Below are 25,188 nucleotides of genomic sequence, written 5' to 3' on the forward strand. Positions count from 1 at the left end.
CCCTGAACATGTGCCAGTCATCATCAAACCACTCTGATTCAGAGCACTGAATTCACTTGCATACCTGACTCATTATTCTGCCCATCTCAGGAATGACTGAAGTGGTACTGCCGAATCCTTCTCTTAAGGTTCCCGCTGGAAGGGGTGTCAGCTAGCTGCCATTATGTCTGGTGTATATGGTATTACCTGTAGAAGCTGTTCCAACCATTCCCCCCCCATCACTTGCATACCTGACTCATTATTCTGCCCATCTCAGGAATGACTGAAGTGGTACTGCCGAATCCTTCTCTTAAGGTTCCCGCTGGAAGGGGTGTCAGCTAGCTGCCATTATGTCTGGTGTATATGGTATTACCTGTAGAAGCTGTTTTATCCATCCCCCCCTACCCTTTTGCTTCATTATATTAACTGTGTAGCTTTGCGAAACTGGCCAAGGTCGAGCAGCTGGAGGTGGGAGTCGTGGTATCGCTTCGCTGTTATGGTTAGCTTGCCTGAGAACTGAACTTGTGTAAAATGATGAACCGTTACGTTCCCAAGGAATTGGGCACGAGTTCTCTGTTCTATTCCCGCCAGAGGGAAAGGGGCTAATTGGCCCTTACCTGGTTCAAGTTCCTTTATTATGCAGTCCCAGTGCGATTGCAGTTATTCCTAACAATGTCCTTGTTCCTGATCAAACCATTGCTTTGAAATAAATTTTGCTTTACTTTTAAACGTGGATTTATTTTGAATGCTTGGGATCTAACATGGGGGCAATAGGCCCCTGTCGGCAGAGTTCCTCAGATTCTACTGTTTTCTGCAGTTTTGTGTCTGGAATACTGCAGAGAAAGCATTGTGAAGAACATGATGGAGGCAGACCGTTTTTGTTGAAATAAAAGGGCAAAGTTAAATAAAAATGTTATGACAATGCATATTTCTGTTTTAAATAGTATTTTAAACAACGTTTTGCTGTCATAACAGTGAATTCTGATTTTGGATTTGGAACAGAATCACTAGCAGATTGTGGCTGGTATGTTGCCTGGGTCACAAACATGCTCAAAAGAATAAGCTGTGACTTCAAAGAGATGGTGGAATGTTATTTTGAAACAGTTGACTGCATTCTTTACTTTAAAGAAACTTGAAATGTACTTGGGAGTCCTTTCCGTGCCTGGATCTCATCCCTGGTTTTATCAGAGTTCAACTTGCGACACAATACCTTGCATTTATCCCTGCTTATAATGGTCCTTTCTGCACTAGATCTTTGGCCAGGAACGCACAGGAACTGAGTTCCGGCTGGCTTCAGAGCTGGCCACGCCCACTACAGCCAAAACCTCTGCATGTGTGGGTACAGAGGGAAGCCCTGGAGAGCGACCTCCCCTTGGGCGACTCCGAGGTGGATGGGCCAGGGAGGTCCATGGAAGGATCAGGGAGGCATTTAAATGCCTCCCCGCGCCTTCCCCGGCCTGTCGAAGAGCTGGCTTACCAGGGCTCCCCCCAGCTGCGAAGCACCCGGACAAGCCAAGGGAAGGCAGTTTAAACTGCCTCCCCTCCCCTCCAAGGGCCAGCTTGCCTTCAAGAGGGGGACATGCCTGGGCTCCCACAGCCATGGGGCACCCAAGTTAGCCAAGGGAAGGGACGGGGTGTGGTCTAATATGCTAATTGGCTGTTGTGTCAGAGATGTGGCCTAATATGCAAATGAGTTTTTGCTGTTGAGTGTGGCCTATTATGTTAATGAGTTCCTGCTGGGCTTTTTCTACAAAGAAAGCCCTGGTCCTTTCTGCACTAGATCTTAAATCCTGGTTCAACCTTGTCCCCGAACTTACATTCCACACTACACGTGAGTTCACCCCTGTATTTATTTTGGGATATTTTTACATTCTACACTACACTCAAGTTCACCTCTGTAATTATCTCAAGGTATTTTTTGTTTCCACATTACATTGAGGTCACCCCAATTTTACCCCATGCTTGTCCCAGGATAAACGGATGCTGTTATAATGAGGGATAAATGCAAGGTATTGTCATGAGTTGAACTCTGATAAAACCAGGGATGAGATCCAAGTGCGGAAAGGACCTGTGAAAGCTTACAGTTCTCAGGAAACAGACAATGTGGCAGGTATTTTACAGACTGACATTTCAATCTCTGTCAACAGACAGGAGACAATGCTCTTCACAAGTCCTGTTTTGCTGACTGGACAGTTGTGGAGGTTACACATGAGAACCCAGTGAAAATTAGGTGGGGAAAGAGGGAAATATCTCTCAATTTTCATCTGACACATCCTATTTAACACACCCCGACACAGTGAGCCACAAAAACCAGGATTCATTCTCGCAATTGGACAAAATGTCTTGAAAAAAAATGCCCTGCATGAGCAGTTGGCAACTGATAAGGCTATCATTCGTTTCATTACAGGTTACATTCTCAAGGACGTTACCTCTGGCCCAACAATGCCCTGGAACAAATTCCCCAACAAAACCCAAGGAGAGTCCTGTGAAAATATTTTCACAATGAAAGCAAAAGCCAGAGAGAACCTGAGATGCGCTTGCTTACCTGAAAAGCAAAGAAAGGAAAAAGCAATTGGAACGAATGGTTTTAATTGGCTGAGCATAGCATCCTTCTGACAGCAGAAAAGTTGTTCTTGCTGGATTCTGGCATCACAGTGGTTCCTACGATTGGCTGCCGAGGATACTGTTCACCCAGCAGTTGTAATGAAGTATAACTTGGATTGTGAACTAGAGTAACCTTGTGGTTAAAGGATCATTTTTTTGGTGAACACCCTGGTATTAACTCGTTTCTGTTGATTTGTGACTGAGTAGTCTGTTGGTAGCTATTAATTGATTGTTTTAAAACATGTGTTTGAACACATGGAATTCACTGCCAGAGGAGGTGGTGGCGGCTACAAGCATGGACGGCTTTAAAAGGGAATTGAATAAACATATGGAGCAGAGGTCCATCAGTGGCTATTAGCCACAAGGTATAGATAGGAACTCTCTGTATTCTTGGTGCCTGAGGGGGGCAACAGTGGGAGGGCTTCTAGTGTCCTGGCCCCACTGCTGGATCTCCTGATGCCACCTGGTATTTTTCGCTACTGTGTGATAGAGTGTTGGACTGGATGGGTCATTGGCCTGATCCAACATTGGCTTCTCTTATGTTCTTAAGTTTCTTGTTTGAGGAACGTTCACTGAAATAATATGAATAATGTACTAAAACAATCAGCACAAACCTCTGCTTGCTTCAGCTCAGCTGTGTTAGTGTGCTGGTCTGTGTGTTCATCATCCTGTGTCCTGTGTCAACCCCATGCAATGACAAGGGTGATCTGCAATGAATCATTTTAACAGGAATGCTAATTGGGGTGTGTGTGAGTCTGTGAACTTGATCCCAGTAGCTGCACTAGAGAAGATGGTGCTAACACTTTTCCTGTGGACCATTTTTATGAGCTTCCCCCACAACTTTTCAGACAATAGGGAGAAATATGGGGACCCTATGGATTATTTTTTACCATGGAGGGGGAAAAATGGGTGTGTGTGAAGATATGTGTTAAAAAACGGCCTGAGGGGGGAAATTAAGAATCCCCTAGAGCAGCTGCTGCAGAAGGATATGAAGGCCCTTTAAGTCCCTTTATGTTTGGCCCTTAGTATTGACTTCCCAACACAGTGTACATCTACATGCATATCTTTAAGTTCTGATGTGGAATCTTTGGCATTTAAGCACCAATAGTTTTTGGTTAATGTGCTTTGATGTTAGAGCAGGCATGACGCTGAACTTGCCCTTCTGCTCCATCCAAATTCTGAGCATCGTTTCCATGGCGTGTAAATGCTTATCGAAGTCATGCGGTTTCATCCTGCATAGCCCCATCTCGCATTACAGCTGGGAGCATCTATTGTACTGCTGATCCTTGTGTATATTCCACTGTCATCACCACTGCTATAGCTAATCCACAACAACTTGGCAGGAAAACTGTTTATCCATTCTGCTGCAGGACAAAGAGCAAGGACTGTAGAAAATGAATGTGGATGAGATCATGGGGTTACAATGAATTCTGAGAGCAACACCAGTGTGGTGAACTGGTAGCGTGGCAAGACTGGGCTGGGGTGACCCACATTGAAATTCCCACTCAACTTGTTGAAGCTCCCTTGGGGACCTTGGGTCAGTCATTCCATTTCAGCCTAATCCACCTCACAGGGTTGTAGTAAGGATAAAATAAAGAGGGGGGGGGAGAGAACTTTGTCTGCCACTCTTAGGCCTATTACTCATGTGTGTTTTCCACTGCTTTCAATGCACGTGTCTGTCAGGGTTTTTTCTCCCCCCTTTCTGCATATGTTTTCTTCCCTTTAGTGCTCACCTCACTTTCTGATTGTTTTCCCCCCTGTGTTTTCTGAGAGCATTACTGTGGGGAGTTATTTTTTCATTCACTTCAAAATCGAAGCAAATCCAAGGGCATAATGATTCCATTAGATTCCCCACCCTGTCCTTTGCTGCCCCTTGATGCCTACTCCCCCACCCACATCAATGTTGTTCCACCCATTCAACCGTCTTCCACCATCCCCCCCCCTTCAGTGGTATACAACCAGTATTTTAAAATGGTTGTGATATGAGACTAGTGATAAAACACTAATGTACCCATTTTTTTTTGCAGTGAAATTTAGTGTAGGACACTAATGTTATGGCCACCTCCTGTCCTGTTTTTGTAATTTTTGTAATTCGAATTTGTTCTACTATATCCTTGTAATGATTTTATTAAATGCATCCAATAGGACTTAGCCAGTCACACATATTTCACATTGTGCATTGTGCAAAACAAAGAATCTCACTCCCATGCTGGTGACGAAATTATAAAAAACCAAATAACCAATCACAAATGGATGTTTTAAATAAATATGGCAGGAAGAAAATGGAACCAATTAATATACAAAAGGTACTCCCTGTTACACATCAGCAAACTATTGCAAAAAAATCAATAATGGGTTCTATTTTTTTTTTTTTTTTGCATTTACTTTACCTAATGTTTTCTGGTTCAGGCGTAACTATTGTTTCATTTGCTGTAGGTAGGGTTGCCAGGTCCCTCCTGGCCACTGGTGGGGTATAGGGGGTAGGGTTGTTAGATCCAGGTTGGGAAACTCTTGGAGATTTGGGGATAGAGCCGAGGGGAGGACAGGCACCTCGGTGGGGTACAGTGCCACACAGTCTACTCTCCAGAGCATACATTTTCTCCAGGAGAACTGATCTCTGTAGTCTGGAGGTAAACTGTAATTCCAGGGGATCCCCAGGTCCACCTGGAGGCGGGCGTCCCTAGAGGCTGTAGATGTCTAGGCAAACAAAGGACAATACAATAGGGCTTGATACAGTTATGTAGGTCACTCCCCTACAGGAGTATTGTGAGCCAGCTATGTTATAAAATTGTATTATTTATGTAGAGAATTTATATGCCACCACCTTTCTGGAGATGTGCTTGAGTGGCTTACAAGTAACAACATATAGACTTCCAGTTTTTGGTGACTTGCAAGCGGGTATGCTCCATCGTAGCTCCAATGTAAGCGCCCCACAAACGTGCCAATGGGGGGGTTCGAGTTGACCTGGAAAGGGGCTGCAGCCTGGGGCACGAGAGGTGCCTCTCCCAAGGCAAAGCCAAAGGATTGAGGCACCTTTTTGCCCCAAAAGGTCCCCGCGGCACGGAGCCAGCATGGCACCAAGAGGCGCACACTGGACAGAGCGCACAAGGATCCTAAGTAACGATCTTCTCTAGACACACAACGAACGCAAGTATAAACATGGGTGAAGCTATGACCCAGCAGACAATCGATAAAACGCTAGCAGCAAAGCTGCCCCAAAGCCCCAAACTAGTGGAAGGGGGGAGGGGAATGCCCAATCCTGAAAAGATTGAATTTAAAGTGGGAGGCAGAAAGGGCAGCTTGAAGGAAGCAGATTACGATGGAGTGTGCGGTGGTCCAGTAAGAAAGCGATAAATCACCAGACTTATGGAGAACTTCTAAACTTTCCTTTTGTGTAAACGATGACACAGCGAGCGGAATAAATGACGTCGAAAACGAAACTTATAACAGGAATGGCCAGCACATCATTGCCGGCTACCAGACCTGAAGCAACCATAGACTTTGCCAAACTGATTGCTGCTGCCTTATGCCCTCTACTGAACCAGATGACCACTTTAGTGACAAGCTGTATACGTTGCAAAAGGAACTTAAAATTTCAGCGAGAAATAAATAAAGCGGATGTTCCTGAAGCAACAACAGAAAGCAGAAGAGTGACCTGAGAAAGTGGAGGAGAATAAAGACACAGAAGAAGGAGAAGGAGAAGGAGAAGAATGGGAAAGACTCTGATATTAATTCGATTAGTCTGGCAAAACCCTTTGATTTTGAAGCAGAACTAGGGGTTGCTACCCCTAAAGCATTTAAAAACTCTTTTTGGACTTTGAGAGGAGGAGAGGGAAAAGCAAAATAGCTTAATTTCGATAGCCTGATGTTTATTATTAACGCATAACTCCAAACTAATGATACTTATACTATAGCATTTATTGTCAACTAAGATATACAGTTACAGTCAATGAAGTTTGCGATTGTTTGCTTTTCAATATGATATTTCTACAGTATTATCTCTCATGCTTTACTATTCTGACAAAAGAGATGCATCAACAACTTCAAACTTTTGTTATAATGATCCTTGGTAGTCTAGGTTTAGGTTGTTCCCATCCCCCAACCCTGTAGTTTTAGAAAAGCAATAAAAATGCTTTTTAAAAAAGTAACAACATATAATAGGGCTTAATGCAGCAATGATAATTTATCTGCAGAAGCATACTTCACATAGCCTTTAGGAAGGATCAGTAGGCAGGACTGGAAAAAACATCTGGGGCTGGAGGAGAATTCCAACTTCTGGATGTTGGGCTTAAGCTTTCACTTAGACTCAGATGGGAGATGCTGCTGGGTAACTGGGTTCCCATTCTGAAGTCTTATTTTACACTACTGCTAGGGTTGCCAACCCTAGATTGGGAAATTTCTGGAGATATGGGCTTGGATCCTGGGGAGGGCAAGGTTTGGGGAAGAGAGGGACCTCAGGTGGGTATAACACCCCCAAAACTGCCATTTTCTGCATAGCCTGGAGATCAGTTGTAATTCTGGGAGATCTCCGGGCCCCATTTGGAGGTTGGCAGCCCTAAAAACTGCCTAGGCAAGGCATGAGGCTTTAATTCAAGGAGCTGTCCTGGAGAAGTATGCCTTTTATGACACCCTGAGCACCTAGAAGGAAGAATGGGGCACAACTGGAAAAACTGCAGCCTTTCAGCTGAACCCCTGTGATTCTTCGGCACTTCATTCTCCACATTTTCTCTTTCATTCTGGTACATGCACACAAATATTTCCTCTGCACCACACATTTGGACCTAAGATTACAAAGGTATTACATACAAGTGAGCATAAAAGAAATTATTCTGTGACGTCTCCCTTCATGTTAGTAGAGATTATGCTGGAGCATCCTTATTCTTCATCAAGTCTGGAACCCACACACTTGGTGAATACAAGAGCACAGCAGGAAGGAATATTTTGCCATGAGTGGCTTCCAGTACTTTAAATTAAAAGAAGCAATGTAAACTATTTTGGGCAGCTGTCTTAACTTTCATTGCCTAGTGATTGCGTCAACCAGGCCAGCTGATCCCCTTATTTGATTTCCCTGGACAAAGCGGGTACTTTGAGGACAGAATGTTTATGGTGACCCTCTCTTGCCTTCCTTTAATTCTTGCTGCCCTTGTGTTTGCTTTGGCTGGCTTGGTGACTCAGACATCAGCATGTGTCTGTTGCATACCTAAGTAATTAATGAGAAGCATGCAAAAAAAAGTTTTTGTATCATCATCTTGGAGTGTGCCAGTATAATGTTTTTTTGTCTTTCCCTTTAGACTTCATCTTGCATAATAAAAACTGTCAAAAGCCAAATCAATGGAGGAAAAGTTTTTCAGAGCCTGATTACCCAAACAGGATATGGGAAATTTGAAAGGAAAGCTTATTATGCATTATCATCTAATTCCCAAATGCATTATTATGCCAACACCACTTTATTTGGCTGTAGATCTCTTGTAGACATTCTGTACTCTAAAAGTAAAATCTGCTCAGATTTATAAACACAAAATTCCAATATGTAATAATATTGAGGAACTGTGTGTGCTTTTTTATGTGATCATAGTGCTTTGCATAAGTTCCCTTAACAATTCTGCCCCATAAAGATACTTCTGCTGTGTAGCAAATGGGGGCTGTTCACACAGGCTGTCTCTTTTTTAAGTTGTTCAGGCTTTTCCCCCTATACATTTCAGGTAAATAATAAAAGTTAATTTTGAGTAACTCTTTGTGGTTATCTGCATATGATTTTTAAGCCTTTTTGAAGAACTAGTCTTGTTTTATTTTACAGTTGAGAATGGAGTGAATCAGAGTGGAAACCATGCACTAATTCTCTGGCGTCTCTTTCCTCCATGAGCTAGGGTAGATTTATCATCTGGAAAGACCCTCAGATGCTATTCACAATGGGGTTTAAATACTCAGTCTTTCTTCACAGGGCATCCCTGAAGCTGTATTTCTTCCTAAATGTTCAGTGGTGCTGTACTGCATTTTTCTCAGGATAGATTTTCGGTATGAAAGCTGTCATTTGAGGAGTCAAAAAGATCCCTGTCGGACAGCCCCCTGTCTGTCACACTCTGTGTATTTGGGGTCTCCAGCCTTTATATAGCCATTGCTTACTAAATATGCGGCTGTTGCACTACTTTTAAATTTTCTTTTTTGTATGAAAAAGCCCTTCAGTTTGGGATAATATAGTCAATATGATGATGACATGGCTATGTGTGACAGTGGCTAAGATTCAGAGATGCCTTTCCACATGTGGAAGATATCTTTCATTAATCAAAGGACTGTTTTATACTTTGGTCATTGCAGAAGAAAAATGAAAGCCATCATGTACTGGTAGAAACACAGGAACTGCTATAAATACAGCCTGCTACAGCAGTACACAAACTGTTCATGCAGAACAATGCCAACAATGATTTTCCTTCTGCTCATGGTTCATTGGATTCAACCCTCTACCCAGTGAATCCCTCCCATTGCTCTCAATATGAATTTGGGGGAGGGAGAAGGAGAAGATAAACCCAGCAACATATCTGATGCTCTCTAGTTTTATTGCTGGCATTTCAACTAGATGCTCTCTAGTGACTGCTGGCATTTCAACAAGACATTTGGCCCATTCCAGCTCTAGTTGGGCATGGCTATGCATGACTTAATTGAGGCAGAATATGAATTGGGATGTCACTGAAAGTAATTCAGTGAGTGTGGCCAACATTTGCATTTGGATGTAACTCTGTACCCAAATGTGGGTATTGTTTATCCCTAAAGCATTACTTTCAATGAAATAGGCATTTAGATGCACATCTGACTGTGTAGCCTCATACACCAGGGCTGTTTACAAAAGTATCCCTGTTTGAATTTCTTCCAAAATATTGAAGTTGTGAATTACCTGATCTTGTTTGCAAGATGAGACCACTGTATTAGCAATCTGCCATTCTTCCATTTTGTTTTGGCTATGGGTGGTATCCAGTTTGCTTCAGTTTCAGTTCATGTCTCTTTTTCCTTGCAAATGAACAATGCACATGGTGTTAGCCAAATTGCCTTATTTCTTAATAAAGAGTGGGGAATTAGAATATTTAATGGAAATAGGCTTAATTATGGGACCAATAACCTGTGTATACCAGAGTCCAATTTATCCAGATCCCCAGAAATAGACAGGGAGACTAGATCTTAAATAAAATGGTTTATTTCCTGAATAATTTCACACACACAAGCAATAAAACAATCATACACTCAAACAATACAGAGCTAGGAATTTAGATAGAAAGGTAAAGAGACTGTCACATTAGCAGGAAAATATCGATGAGAGGTGATTTTTACCAGTCCGACGCAGCGAGTTGGTTCTGCAGTGAAAAATGGGGAAAATACTAGGGAAGGGGTCATGTGTTAGCCAGCAGCACATATGGTAGACTCTAGACAGCACTAGGACTAGAGTCAGCAAGGTAGGGTTGGGTCAGGTAGGCAGAAGGCAAAAGAGAGAACAATGGGCAGATGCTCTTCTTATATACCCTAGAAGTGGCTTGGGGCATGTGCCATCAAGTCACATGGTCCCCATGAAGGTGCTAGAAGCTGCCAGTTCTTTAACTGTGTTTTGTAAGCCGCCCTGAGCTTCTGTGTTTTGTAAGCCGCCCTGAGCCCGCGTGCGGGGAGGGCGGGGTATAAATGAAATAAAATAAATAAACGAGGTCAAAATAATTGAATTAAGTGTTGGACAGTTGATTTAATGTTCACTAACAATGACACCTCTAAGAGTGGACAAAGGAAAAGAAAAGGTAGTCATTCCAGGTGCTTGGCTAGCCAACAATCCGGTGATCTGCATCATTGTTATCTTGATGGGAAGTGGGTGTGTTTGGCTACTCAGGTAATATCCTCACGGCCAAGTTCTATTGTTTGAGGATGAGTATGTGCAGTAATGCTAGGAGAAGATGGGGGGGGGGGGGAGGCTGCTTGTGTGCTGGAGAAGAAGTCCTTCTATGGAGTCCTTTACAGGAACACTCAGGCTTCTGGTGTAAAGCATGGCTTCTGCTTGCTGGCTGCTGAGTATTTCGGGCATCAGAGAGGTTGATTTGTCTCCTGCATGGGTGCAGGGGTGAGGAGCACACTGGCTGGCACCCTGGCGAGGCTTCCCTTGGCCAGGCATGTGTCTACAGTCCAGGAGGTTGGCACCATCATCGGGCTACTGCGCAGTTCAGTGCCTGGCACATTTATTGCACAGTTCAGCTTACAGCCATCATCCATAGCATTATAAATGCTGTGTAAGGCTCTTGCAGGGCAACAATGGGCACATGTGTACATTGATCACACTGCTCTATGTATGATTGCATGTACACACATCCCACACAGACTTCATGAAATCACGAAATCTCACCGAGGTATCTTTTTTGTGTTGTGATTTAAATAATGAACACATACACTAATGCACTTCAGTCACCTGTAAGAGTGTGGGAGGGATAATTAAATGGAAAACTGTGGTATGTGCTGAGTCCAAAATTAATTTTAGAAATTTTCCATGAGAAGACATGCTGAATAAAATACAGGATAGAGCCTCAGCCTCTTTATAATAACGAAGCAGTAAGGCAGAAATCCACTTCTCTGTAGGATTCTTATTCTGCCTCAGCTATGCAACGAACAGTGCCAACTTAAGCAAAGTTGCACTCTTCTAACCCTGTTGACTTCGGGGGACTCAGAAGGATGTAGTTCTGCTTAGGATGGCACCGGACATGGACATTAGAGAATGCTGGCCAAATTGCCTTGGCAGTGGACCCATTCCATTTTTCTTTTGTGAACACTTTTGCCAGTCTTCAACAAAGGGATGCAAAACGTCGTAAAGAGCAGAGGGGAAAGTTCTGTTAAAGCGGAGAAAATATCTGTAAAATGCGTCTCCTCTGTTTTGGCTCAGCACTAATTTTTATCTTTCCATACTTCCAAGCACCTCAGGATAGCATGTGAGTTAGGCTGTAAGAGAGTGACTGGCTTAAGGTTACTGCATGAGCAAGAATTTGAATTAGGATGTCCCCTTTAAGGTCTGGTATTTTATCCACTTTACCATGATTAGTTCGGTGTTTTGTGGCAATGGGTTGGGGGTGTGACAGACAGACCACCAAAACCAGGATCTTAGTGCATCAAATTCAGAGAGCTGGGAGATTAGGGGTTAATGCCTCACAGTAAAGCACAGTTTGATTGACAGGCTGCTGCCCACCTGAACCCCCTTCTCTCTAATTGGTCAGTGCCAGCTGAGGAATTTAAAAAGTCTTGTCAGTCTTGTCAGAGGGAGTCAGTTGTCATTTGGACTTTGCCTTGGTAGTTGCCAGTCAGGAGGAGTGTGTGTGTCAGTCTGAGGGAAACAGACAAGTCACTTGGGAAGTGAAGGGACAGAACTCCTTGCCCTAACCGTGTACCAACACATTTGAGGAAAAGTTCAGAACTTAGAACTTAAAAGTGTCAGTCCTAGGTGAATTCCATTTATTCAAAGTCTCCAGAACTGGGGTTAGGTTTGACAGAAGAGACTGGACAGGAGGTTGAAGCTGTCAGTCTAGCCAAACAGAAAAGGATTATTGCCCCTGGAAAGAGGATATTTCTTCCCCAGTTATCCATTGTGTTCAACTCAGAAGGGGACCCCTGGTTTGTGTGAAAAGGGAAACAGTCTTAGACTCCTCAACAGTAAAGAAAAGAAAATTGTAATTCCACAAGGGAAGTATTTAAATACAGGAAGTGCTACCTTCCAGGAAATTCAGATACTTTATTAAGACACATTTTTGCTAAAAGAAATCTCCAAGACAAGCAAACCTCTCACAGTTAAGAACTGAGTCTCTAAGAATATAAGCTTCAACTATACTTTTTTGCCTGTTCAAAATATTATAATTTGTATACACGACCAAATTTACCTTAGCTTCTGGTCCCCTGTCCCATTCCTAACCCACCCGTGCCTGTTCAATAAAATCAACCTTTCTGTTTGAACTTTACTTTGTGTCAAGTGCCATTTCCAAAGGGATTTACAAGAGGGCTCCTGTTTAGCTATAATAATTTCTGGCCTGGGCAAAAACCAAGTAACTTCTCTACCATAGGGTGGGACAAGTGGAAAGTTATAATTCTATAATTAAGACATGCTACTAAGAGGCTGCTCAGTCAGAGTGCGGAAAAGTGTTTTAGTGGGAAAATGTGTCTCACAATGAAGAAGAAGCAGGGGCTGTCATAATTGGTGGCAGTGCCATGATTTGAAAAGGAAACCCACAAGCAGCTTATGATAGCATGTGAGGCTGAAAGAGAGTGACTGCATGAGCAAGGATTTGAAGTAGGATTCCCTCTTTAATTTATCTACTTTACCATTTATCTACTTTACCATGATTTAGTTTGGTGTTTTGTGGCACAGGGTTGGGGTTTTTGTTTGTTTGATGTACAGGCTAATAATACTTTCTTGGGAGAACAAAATACAAACTGTTTTTGCCAAGAATGTTTGGCAGAATACCAGAACAGTTAAACTAGTGTAAAACCAATATGCATTTGAGTATAAATTTACCTTTACCATTTGTGTTTATGACTTGAGAAGTATAACATCCCATTAATTTCCTATCAACTACAGATCTTTCGCTCTTTGAATTCTTTCAGTTATGTAACTTTATCCTTATGAAACGGCTTGTTCTCATGAGTTTTTCAGTCCTACAGCATATTTTAAGAATCTTATTGTTAGCCTTAATACTCTTAGCTATTTGTGTCTCATTATTCCTTTATGCACTTCAAGCATCATCTTTACCTTCCTTCTGATTTTCCTTTTAAAACTAACAATACTGTAGTTTTTATTCAGTTTTTAAAGAACTTCAGTTTTACTTGCAATTAAGTTAAGCAGCTTGTCACTCAGGCACATTGGCTTTGAAATTCTATGCTTAATTTCACATAAATCCTCCCCCGGGCTAACTCTTTTTAACTTTAGTCAGTTTTCTGCTATGTTTTTTGTTCAAAGTGTTGATTACTTTTTACTCCTCAAGTTATCTTTGGACTTATTTTGAAATTCTGATGAACTGTGTCAGTAATTTCTCAGTATATTTGGACTGCTATTTAGGATGTTAGCAGATAGAATAGAGTCTATTCTATTCAATAGTCTATAATGGAGAAATAGGAGGGCAGTGATTAAAGATGCTTGTGGGTAAAGGGTGTGGGGCCCTACTTCCTCACAGTCCCTCCCCCTGGCACTTTTCTCTCAGTTGGACTCTGATAATGGAAATAAGCCCATCTGGGGTATTAAATACTGGGTTCTAGATGCATGGCAGTGATCAGCTCAGGTCTATTCAGTGATTTTCAGCAAAACTACAAAACAAGACTCCAGAGCCTCAGCTCTGTTAAATAGCATGCAATTGCTGCACCCAAACACACCCCACTCCCAGTGATAGGCTATTTACATAACATTACTACTTGACTGGTTTATTCCAGAGTCCTGGTCAGCTATTGTTCTTGTGCTCTAAGCTCAGCCAGTCTCTGGGGTGATTCAATCAGGGATGATTCAATTCCAATACACAACACCCCTCCCCCCTAAGTTCCAAAGTACCTTAACAGACATAGTCTTCAAGGTACACTGGCTTGCAATGTTCCCTGGTTGATTGTCATGGTACTGGCAGAGGGGTCACAATCTTGGGACTTGGGTTCGATGCTGCAGGCGTGGTGCTAGCAGATGGTAGCAGCGTTGATGTGACATTGGAGGTCGTCCATGGCTGCTTGCTCCAGTGATTCACCTGCTTGTCCGTCTGGCTGTTCATTGGCCACTGGGAGCTCCCTCGCGGGCTCTGGTTCCTGTGGCCATGGCAGCTCCACGTCACAATCTTCCAAGATCACTGACAGCAGACCTGGCTCGGCTGGGAGGAGACGGCAGCGGAGCTGGTCTATGTGTGCTGCAGGCGTGGTGCTGGCAGATGGTAGCAGCGTTGATGTGACATCGGGGGTCATCCATGGCTGCTTGCTCTAGTGATTCACCTGCTTGTCCGTCTAGCTGTTTGCTGGCCACTGGGAGCTTCTCAAGGTACACTGGCTTGCAATGTTCCCTGGTTGATTGTCATGGTACTGGCAGAGGGGTCACAATCTTGGGACTTGGGTTCGATGCTGCAGGCGTGGTGCTAGCAGATGGTAGCAGCGTTGATGTGACATTGGAGGTCGTCCATGGCTGCTTGCTCCAGTGATTCACCTGCTTGTCCGTCTGGCTGTTCATTGGCCACTGGGAGCTCCCTCGCGGGCTCTGGTTCCTGTGGCCATGGCAGCTCCACGTCACAATCTTCCAAGATCACTGACAGCAGACCTGGCTCGGCTGGGAGGAGACGGCAGCGGAGCTGGTCTATGTGTCTCTGAAGTACCTGGCCATCATCAGTTGACACCTCATAGGACAGGGGTCGTGTCACTCTGATAACCTTGGTGGGAATCCAGGCAAGATCACTTGAGAAGTTCCGCGCGTAGACGGGGTGGCCAGGAAAAAAATCCTCAGGGAGCCTCTTGACTCTCTGGACATGGGCGGTGTTCTGGGGCTCAGTCTGGGTGCAGCCTGTCAAGTTGGGTGGTTAGGTACCTGCCCATGAGGAGTTTCGGGCCCTGTAACTCTGATAACCTTGGTGGAATCCAGGCAGGACCACTTGAGATGTTCTGCGCGTAGATGGGGTGGCTGGGAAAAAATCCTCAGAGAGCCTCGTGACTCTCTGGACATGGGTGGTGTTCCGGAGCTCTGGGTGCAGCCTGTCAAGTTGGGTGGTTAGGTGCCTGCCCATGAGGGTGGTTCACACCATCCTTTCTGCTTGCCCATTGATAGCCGGGTGAAAGGAAGTGGAGTGGATGTGCCAGACGAGGTAGCAGCCCATAAATTCTTGCAACTCCCCCAATGTGAAGGCTGTTCTGTTGTCTGTCATGACTGTATCGGCAAGCTGTGTGTGCTGAAAATCCGGTGGAGGGCCCGGATCAACGATTTGGAGGACGTGGAGGCAACCAGCACCACCTCCAACCACTTGGTGTACGAGTCCACTAAAATGAAGAAAAGGCTGTTCCGTTGTCTGTCACGACTGTATCGCAAGCTGTGTGTGCTGAAAATCCGGCGGAAGGCCCGGATCACCGATTTGGAGGAGGTGGAGGCAACCAGCACCACCTCCAACCATTTGGTGTACGAGTCCATCAAAATGAAGAAGATTTGCCCTTGGAAGGGGCCCGCAAAGTCCAGGTGTAGCCAGGACCATGGTTTGTGGGTGGATTCCCACTGCTGCACTGGTGCCCTGGGAGGCTCCGGTCGGGTTTTTTGACAGGTCTGGCAGTGCTTGACACAGGCTTCTATTTCCCCATCCATGCCTGGCCACCACACATAGCTGCGGGCCAGCACTTTCATCCGCATAATTCCAGGGTGCGTCTTGTGTAGAACTGATAGCACTTGCTGGCGCAAAGGAGTGGGCACCACCACCTGGCTCCCCCACAGCAGGCAACCCTTGTGGGCTGATAACTCATCCCAGCAGGAGGAGAACGCTGCGAATTCCGGGTCTACCCAGCTGGTGGGCCAGCCCCTCCCCACCCAGTCCAAAACACAGGAGAGGACACGGTCCTTTGTGGTATGGCAGGATATGTAGGTTACCTGTAGAGGCTGGTCAGGAAGTTCCTCCATGAGCAGGATTTGGTGTACGGAGCAGGGTTGGGATTGCAAGAGGGAAGCGGCAGGTGGCTGAGGGCATCGGCATGTCCCATCGCCTTCCCTGGGCAGTGGAGGAGAGAGTACTGGTATCCTGCCAGGAAGATGGACCATCGCAGCACTCGGGGTGAAAGCATCTGTGGGGTCTGGCGATCCGGAGCTAGCAGGCCCAGCAGGGGATTGTGGTCAGTCACAATGGTAAACAGTCACCTGTAGAAATAGTCATGGAATTTTTTAACTCCCGCCACGATAGCCAGCACCTCCTTGTCAATTTGCACATAGTTGCGCTCAGCCAAAGACGGGGTGTGGGAGTAGTACGCCACGGGGACCTCCTAGCTGTCCGGTAGCTGATGTCCAAGGATGGCTCCTACCCCATATGGGGAAGCATTGCAGGCAAGGATGACGGGCATCACTTCATCAAAGTGGGCCAGGACATCATTGGAGGTGAGTAGCTCCTTGATGACCCAGAACACGATGGCTTTTTTTTTTGGCCCCAGAACCGGGGGCCTTCTTGTCAAGAAGCTGGTGAAGCGGTTTTGCAATCACAGCTTTGTGGGGCAGGAAGGAGTGATAGAAGTTCAAAAGCCCCAAGAAGTCCTGGAGTTCTGGCTTGGAGGTTGGCGCGGGGGCATCAATGATGGCACACACCTTGTCTGGGGCCGGATGGATGCCCTCTGCATCAACGGAGAAGCCCAGGAGGCATTTCTCCTGCTTCACCTTGAGCCCGGCCGCTTGGAACTGCTGCAGGATGGTGCGCAGCCTCCTGGCAAAGTCTTCATCGGTGGGGACAGCAATTAACACATCATTGAAGAAGGGCTGTACCCCGGGAATTCCTTTGAGGAGAGAGTCCATTAGGTTCTGAAAAATTCCTGGGGCTACACTGACCCCGAACTGCAGCCACCGCACCTGGAATGTGCCTCTGTGCGTGACTATCGTCTGAGCTTCTGCAGTTGCATCATCTACGGGGAGCTGCTGGTAGGCCTGAGCTAAGTCCAGCTTTCCAAAGATTTTGGCACCCTCAAGAGAGGCCAGGACGTGGCTGACCACCGGAACCGGGTAAGAGTGGTCCTGCAGTGCCTCGTTAATGGTACATTTGTAGTCCGCGCAGATGTGGACATCCCCGTTGGGCTTCACAGGCATCACGATGGGGGTTTCCCAGCGGGCGTGTGGAACTGGCTCTAAAATCCCTTGGGCCACTAGCCAATCGAGCTCCATGTCTATTTTGGGCTATTTTGGGAACGGGATGTGCCTTGCCTTCAGCTGTATGGGCCACATCTCTGGGTTGAGCTGTAGTGAGACGGCAGGTCTGGTGTAGCAACCGAGCATCCCATCAAAGACCGCTGGGAACTTGTCGCACACCTGCTGAAAGTCTTTCGTGGCCACGTGGTGCAGCCCAGTCACTTGGAACCCCAGGGGCGCAAACCAGGCGAAGGGAAAAGAGTCTAAGTGAAAGAATGTCAGGGATGTAAGGAGGACTGCTTATTCCAGTTTGTGAAATTCCTGGAGATTTGGGGGTGGTGTCTGAGGATGCTGGAGTTTGGGGAGAGGAGGCAGCTCAGCATGGATGTCATGCTATACAGTCCACCCTCTGATAGGATTGCCAGCTTTGAGTTGGAAAATACCTGTAGATTTTGGAGGTGGAGCCTAAGGAGGGTGGAGTTTGGAGAGGGGAGGGACCTCAGCAGGGTATAATGCCATAGAGTCCAACTTCCAAAGCAGCCATTTTCTCCAGGAGATCAGTTGTAAGAGCAGGAGATCTCCATCCACCACTTGGAGATTAGCAACCCTACACTCTGAAGCTGCCATATCCCCCAAGGGAACTAATCTCTGTAGTCGGGAGATCAGATGTAATTTTGAAAGAACTCCAGGCCCACCTAAGGTTGGTAACCCTAGATGTCAGTCATTGCAGGGGAGGGCTCAGCAGTCTTTTTTGTCCTTAAAATCAGCCCTCTCCCACTTTATATGTTATTGGGGAAGACCTGCATTGATTGGGGGGGGGAGGTATTGGCAATTTCACATTTAGAAGCCACGGAACTCCAACTCTTTAATACATGATGTCATGTCCAAGGCTAGTCAATTAGCTTTCCTTTTTTTTAGTATCCTGCAGAGAGAAGTTCTATAATGTGTCTGTCATTTTAAGAGAAAAAAGCTTTCATACAGAAAGAAAGAGAAAGGAATAGGGAACAGAATATGAGGTAAAGGACTGTGTCTTTGGTTGCTCACATTATATTTTGGATCAGTGTTCTGAAGCAACAAAAAACATGTCTGAGGCCTCATAAAGCAACAGGTTTCTCACAGGAAGGCCCAACACTGTAATTCATACATAACACTAGCCCCCCCCCCCCCCGTTTTGTTCTACTGAATATTTTATTGAGTTTGAATTTTAAAAAGAAAAATGAAAATAAGCAAGAATGGCAGCTTTATGATAACTCTCCTTTAACCGCTACAAACAGAACTGATCACTTTTCCTCTGAAACAACCAATTTCTGTTAAACATAAACTCTGTCATCCTACCTATTTCTTCTTTCTACAGCAGTACAATTGGTATGACTGATCTATATAAAAAGCAAAAGAGAACATGTGCGTGTGCGCACACAAACACACTACACACACTAGGAAGCCATGATAAAACCGCTATTATTCTGTGGTATACGTAGGCCCCTAAAATTCTTCAGCTCAGTGTAGCTGATACTGTTCTCTCATGGAGGCTTAAGACTAGATGCCTTCATATTGTTCCATCAAATGTCAAGTTGGGCAAAACAGTGAAAAATTAGCTTTGCTTTTTAACCTTAGGTAAGTTATATAAACTCTGCTTGTTATTATTGCTATTGTTCAATTGGTTATAAAATTATAGCACTTTCCTCCTACTCCAAATGCCCAGTTTGTGTGGCACACAAACACACTACACACACAGAGGAAAAGGAGAAATTATTAATTTTTTTCTTCATCACAATGTTTTGTTTTAAATCTTTCCTTACCATGATTCATTATGAATAGGTATATGACTTTTTAAAAATTGTTCTTTGTCTAGCTGATCACAAAAATTCTCCTTGTGATATCTGAGAAATAATGTTCCCCAAGGAGATGACGTTAAGGCCAGTTCACATTTTACAGTATTACAAGCAGATGTTTTCTACAACATATACAGTGGGGAGACATGGCCAATCCTAGCACCCTAGCATGCATACTTTTGTCTTAAATTCCCTGTTGTTCCCAACAGTTCCCTGTTGTTATATAATTTTCCTTTCTTCACCACAGTATTTTTAATCTTTCATTTCCATACCATAATACACACATAGATACATGCTGCTTTTAAAACTATACATATTAAGAGTCATAAACTGCAAACAGCCACTTAGATTTTACCTTTAATTAAGTATATACTGCTTTTCTCCCTAATGGGGGGCAAAACCAGGTTATAATACTCCCCCCCCACACACACACACCCCAAATGAACAAACAATAGAGGAGTGGGACATTTCTGAATGAAGAGCAGGTTCTTCTCTCTCTCCCTCCCTCCCTCACCCCCCATCTGGAGGGGCTGTGGTTCAGTGGTAGAACATCTGCTTGGCATGCAGAAGGTCCCAGGTTCAATCCCTAGTATCTCCAGTTAAAAGATCTGGCAGTAAGTGATGTGAAAGACCTTTGCCTGAGACCTTGGAGAGCCATGGCCCCAGGTCTCACCTGGAGGCTAGCATCCATAAAACTGAGGGTCTGATTCAGTATAAGGCAGTCTCACGTGTTCATATGCCAACTCTTTCACCCAGCTCTAGGCTATGACCCTCAGGCTAAGAGCTGAAGGACAAGAGAGAGCCCTTGGGCTCATCCATTTGTAAGCAGAGAAGAGACAAACTCAGCTAACTCTCCTTCAGTTATTGCAAACCAGCCGGCAGGCTCTTCCCTGCTTCCTCCCTTGCCAGAAAGATCAGAGTTCAAATCCTTGCTTAGCCTTGTACACCTACTGTATACCTACAGCCTTTCCTCAGCTTCACTTCTCTCAGTCTCTTCCCTGCTTCCTCCCTTGCCAGAAAGATCAGATTTCAAATCCTTGCTTAGCCCTGTTCACCTACTGTAAACCTACAGCCTTTCCTCAGCTTTACTTCTCTCAGTCTGGAGGGAGACAGAGAGAGAGAGAGAGAGAGAGAGAGAGAGGTCTCACAAGGCTGGTGGTGGGAGAAAGGGGGGTAGGAAATGTTATCAGCCTTGAGACTCAGGGATATGGCAAGATATTAAGATTAATATAGAACACAATAAAATGTACAGTGTTTTGTTCCCATACATTTTTCCATTCTTTCTTGCGATTTATTGACACTTTGCCATGTGTTTGTTCAAAAGCATTTCTGAGGCACTCTTTACTATTGTGTCTAATGAAAAGATTTTTAGGTTGCATGTAATCAGGTACTTTGGTATAAACCATGCTTAAGTGCCCCCTCCCCTTTTGGTAGTTCAGATTTAGCAGCAGGTATCTAAAAAGAAAGTTTGCCTGTAAAATTCTTTTTATATAACAGTAGGATAATGAAATATTTGTCTTCTGTCTCTTGAATGTTCCTAAAATAAATAAGTTCTCATTGTGCAATGATCCCTTTTGAATTAAATTCCATGTTTGGTCTTCCAATCTATGCTAATGTGAAGTTATTTTCCCCCCAGTTGGTTGAAAGTTCAGAGTCATCACAATTCTCACAACAGTTCAAAGGACAATGACAACATGGCTGCATTAATTTTCAAGTGTTATAAACTGGGTAGACTCTTGGTGCATCTGACCTAGCTAGGTCTAATAGACTAGTTTTGGATCTCAGCTGAGATCCACCTCATACACCCTGCCCCCTTATGCTTATCAGCTGCCTGATGTGCAAAAGCGCATGCTCTGTCCTTGAGGCATTATGCAAACACATAATTCTCCTACCTGGAGATTATCTCTATGTAGGAAAAAGTATAATCTGTGAAGCAGACTGAGCAGTGATCAAGTCTGTACTAATCAGTCTTAATTCCTCACTTATAAAATGGGAATTTTGAGAGCTTTCCTCAGATGATAATACTTCTAGTGAAGACAAATGAGGCATGTATTACTTCCCCATCTCAGTAATACCTTCTTCATTGACCTGTTAATATGTTATGAGTTAGTACTGAGGTAATATTCCTCTTCCAAACTGGTTTCATGGGCTCACACTGTTCTCCCCCTCCCTCTTCTTCCACCTTTACATATTTTGGCTTTCTCAGCAAACCAAAGTTTGCTATTTCATGTAGACTCAGTAGACTATGTTTTTTTACATGATGGCAAACCATATTTTGCCCACAAACTGGTGGTATTGAAAATTATGATCAAGTCATTGAGAAAAAGGTTCAGAAATGAAACTTTGTATCTAGACAGGTCTGACCCAAGGTTTTCTGGTGCTCTAGGCAAACTGCTGCTTTGATGCCCAGTCTCAACAGAGAGAAAAGTGAGAAGTGATTGCACATTCAAAGTTAACAATATAAAATAAAAATAGACGAATTGTTCAAAAGCCTGCAGTGTTCCATCATGGCAGCTACAAAGGGCCATAATCAGCAGATATGGAGATTGTAGAAAGTAGTTAACACCAAACTTCCCTCCCAGCCATTGGTGCAGTGTGGTCATTTGGAATCAGCAGGGCTAGCCTGTCAATTGGGGTCATGGAACTTGTACCCCCTCACATCCCCTCATTCAACCCAGCTCTGGGTTGGAAAATATCTGGAGATTGGGGGGGGGGAGGTGGAGCCTGGAGAGGGCAGGATTTGGGGAGGGACTTCAGCAGGCTACAGTGCCATACAGTCCACCCTCCAAAGCATTTCTCTGTTGTCTAGAGAGTAATTGTAATAGCAGGAGATTTCCAGGCCCCACCTGGAGGCTGGCAACCCTACTGGTGAATGTGCCAGCTACAGGGCAGATAAGAGGACAGGTTTGGAGAAGCTTTGGTGGGAGGGTGGGAATTCCGAACAGCATATTGGGTCTCCTGTTGGAGCATGGGTCCTCCTTGGCCCTGGGACCCAAGCTGCACTGCCTTGCTCTGTCGCCACAGGCAGGCATGCTACCTTAGGGGGCAAGCAGAGCTGGGATGAGCCTAGTGATGCCAGCTTCCAGGTGAGACTTGGGGATCCCCTGGAATTGCACCTCATCTTGAGACTACAAAGATCAGTCCCCCTGGAGAAAATGGATGTTCTATGGCATTGTATCCCACTGAGGTCCCTGCCCTCTCCGGGATCCATCTCCAGGAGTTTCTCAACCTGTATCTGGCATCCATACACCCCATCCCATGCCGGTGGCTGGGGGGAACCTGGCAACTCTAGCTTAGCCTAGACCCCAATGGGGACCACATGTGGCCAGACTACAAGAGCCATCCTTTGCTGGGTGGGCCATGTGAAGTGAGTAGCAGCTACTATCATTGCTACTGCCTACCTAGGAAGAACAGCACAGCTGGTGGTTTAGGGTGATTCCACATGCATGTTGACACTCTATCTTTCCACCCCTTTTCTTTGTAGTACCTTCTAGAGTAGAGATAGAGTGACTACCCTCCAATTAATGTCCATGCATGAATCCCCCACATGGCCACCGTTTTATTGATTTATTTATAAATTAAACTTTTAGACCACCCTCCCCTGTGCAAACAAGGCTCAGGGCAGTGAACAACAAACAAAGTTCAGGGTGGCGAAAAATAGTTTTACTCCTGAGGCTGCAATTTCTCTGGCAGGAAGGAAGTTCTATTCTTGAGAGAACTGCCTCAGTAGGCAGTTGGTAACCCTATCGGGAGATGACTCCTCTTGAGGTGAAAGTGAGGTGTTGTCACTTGGGACGGCTGGCAGAGAGCGCATGGAGGGCTTGGAGAGTGAGGAGCAGAGGGTGGTGGGCTGCAACTGTTCAACTCTGGGAAACATGTTGCTGCTGTTTCCCCTCAAGCCAAAACCCCATCCTCCTTATTTTCTTGGGCCAGGAGGGAGCAGAATGTGAGGTGCTGCTGCTGCTGTGACCTCTGCATGCCTCAGCACTTCCTTTGTTCCATGGATGCTTCTCCTTGCTGATTGCAGCAGCAGCAGCAGTCACAGGAAGTAGCAGCCCAGGCAATTCCTGCTCGGCCATGCTGGTCTTCCAGCTGAGCTACTAGGTGGTGGCAACAAATCAGTGGTGGTAGTCCCCTGCTGGTGCTTAGGCAGGGCTAGAAGGAGGAAGGGAAATGAGGATGGTGGGTGGGCATCAGCTTCCACTTGGCCTCCAGGAGAGTGGCACATGGGAAAGAGGAAGTCACTCACCTTATTGGTGCCCCTCTGGTTATGGTGCCATAAGTAATTGTCTAGGTTTGCCTAGTGTCTGGCCCAGTCCTCTATCTAGGTTTGATTAAAACATGGTTGGTAACAAAAAGGAAGTGTAGAAGCATGTGAGGTGAAGGTGGATGTGCAGGGAATATGCCAGCATGGGATTTCAGCATGAACAACTAAATTATGTTTTGCTCATTAGCCAAATTGCCTTATTTCTTTAATAAAATAGGGGGATATGAATATTAAATGGCAGTGGCTTTAATAAGGGAGCAATAACCTATGTATACCAGAGTCTAATTTATTCAGATCCCCAGATATAGACCAGGAGACTAGATCTTAAATATTATTTCTTTTACTAAATGATTCACACACACACAATTAAACTAAACAATCGCACACACAAGCAATTCAGAACTAAGAAATTAGATAACATAATACAGTGACAGTTGCATGAGCAGAAAGTATCGTTGATGGGGTGATACTCTACCTGTCCGATGCTGTCATGATCTGGGCTGTGCAACCAGAGGCCTACTAGGCCCAAGGAGCCTGGCTAGCAGTAGGTGAGGCTGGGCCTACAACTCCTAGAAGCCCTTGGGAGGTTTTGGAGCCAAAATGGACCAATAGGAAAAGAGGAGGGATGGGAATAAAAGTTCTGGAGCAGCAGGAAGAGCTGTTCTTTCTTCCAGAGGGCAGAGCCAGAAGAAAGGCTGCTGCAGGGGAAAAACCCTCCTCCTGGGGGAGTGGTGAGTAGTGTAAGGCTACTTGAGATAGTGAGCTAGGGAAAGTATATTTAGACGTGTTGGGGCGTTTGATTTCTTTTCTTTTCACCCACTTACAGTTATTATTCTGCACCTTGTTGTTTGACCTCCTATAAAATAAACGTTTTCCTTGTTTTACTCTGCCTGGTCCTCACGCCTGTTATTCGGCCTAAAGGGAGGTCTGAAGGTCTTGGGAGGGTACTCTGGGCCTTCTCAAGGGAACCTAAATCCAGAGTGGTGGCAGCATCAGGTGACACTCCACCTGAGTCATGACAGATGCGATGAGGCGATCCTGCAGCAAAAAATGGGGGAAATACTAGAGAAGGGGTTGTGTGTTGACCAGCAGCACATGTGTTAGACTCCAGACAGCACTATGAATGGAGTCAGCTAGATAGGGTGGGGTTAGGTAGGCAGGAGAAGAGAGAGTGAACAATGGGCAGATGCTCTCCTTATATACCCTAAGAGGTGCTTGGGGCATGGGCCACCAAGGCATGTAGTCCCCAGGAAAATATTAGAAGCTGCCAGTTTCTTAATGGGTAAAAGAATGGAATTAAGTGTTGGGCAATTGATATAATGTTTGCTACCAGTGACACCTGTCAGAGTGGATGGCTTAAGACATAGGAAAAGAAAAGGTAGTCATTCCTGTTGCTTGTCCATTCAGTGATCCAGTGATCTGTGTCTGCGTTATCTTGATGGGCAGTGGGTGTGTTGGGCTGCTCAGATAATCTCGTCATGGCCAAGTTCTATTTTTTAACTTGAGGATGAGTATGTGCAGTAATGCTAGGAAAAGGTGGGGGGGAGGAAGAAGGCTGCCTGTGTGCTGGAGAAGATGTCTTTCTATGGAGTCCTTTGCAGGAACACTCAGGCCTCTTGGTGTGAAGCATGGCTTCTGCTTGCTGGCTGCTGCATATTTCTGGCATCAGGGAGGTTGATTCATCTCCT

Source organism: Gekko japonicus, unplaced genomic scaffold (genome assembly GCF_001447785.1).
Source record: "Gekko japonicus isolate JY-2015 unplaced genomic scaffold, Gekko_japonicus_V1.1 scaffold1496, whole genome shotgun sequence".
Lineage (NCBI taxonomy): Eukaryota > Metazoa > Chordata > Lepidosauria > Squamata > Gekkonidae > Gekko > Gekko japonicus.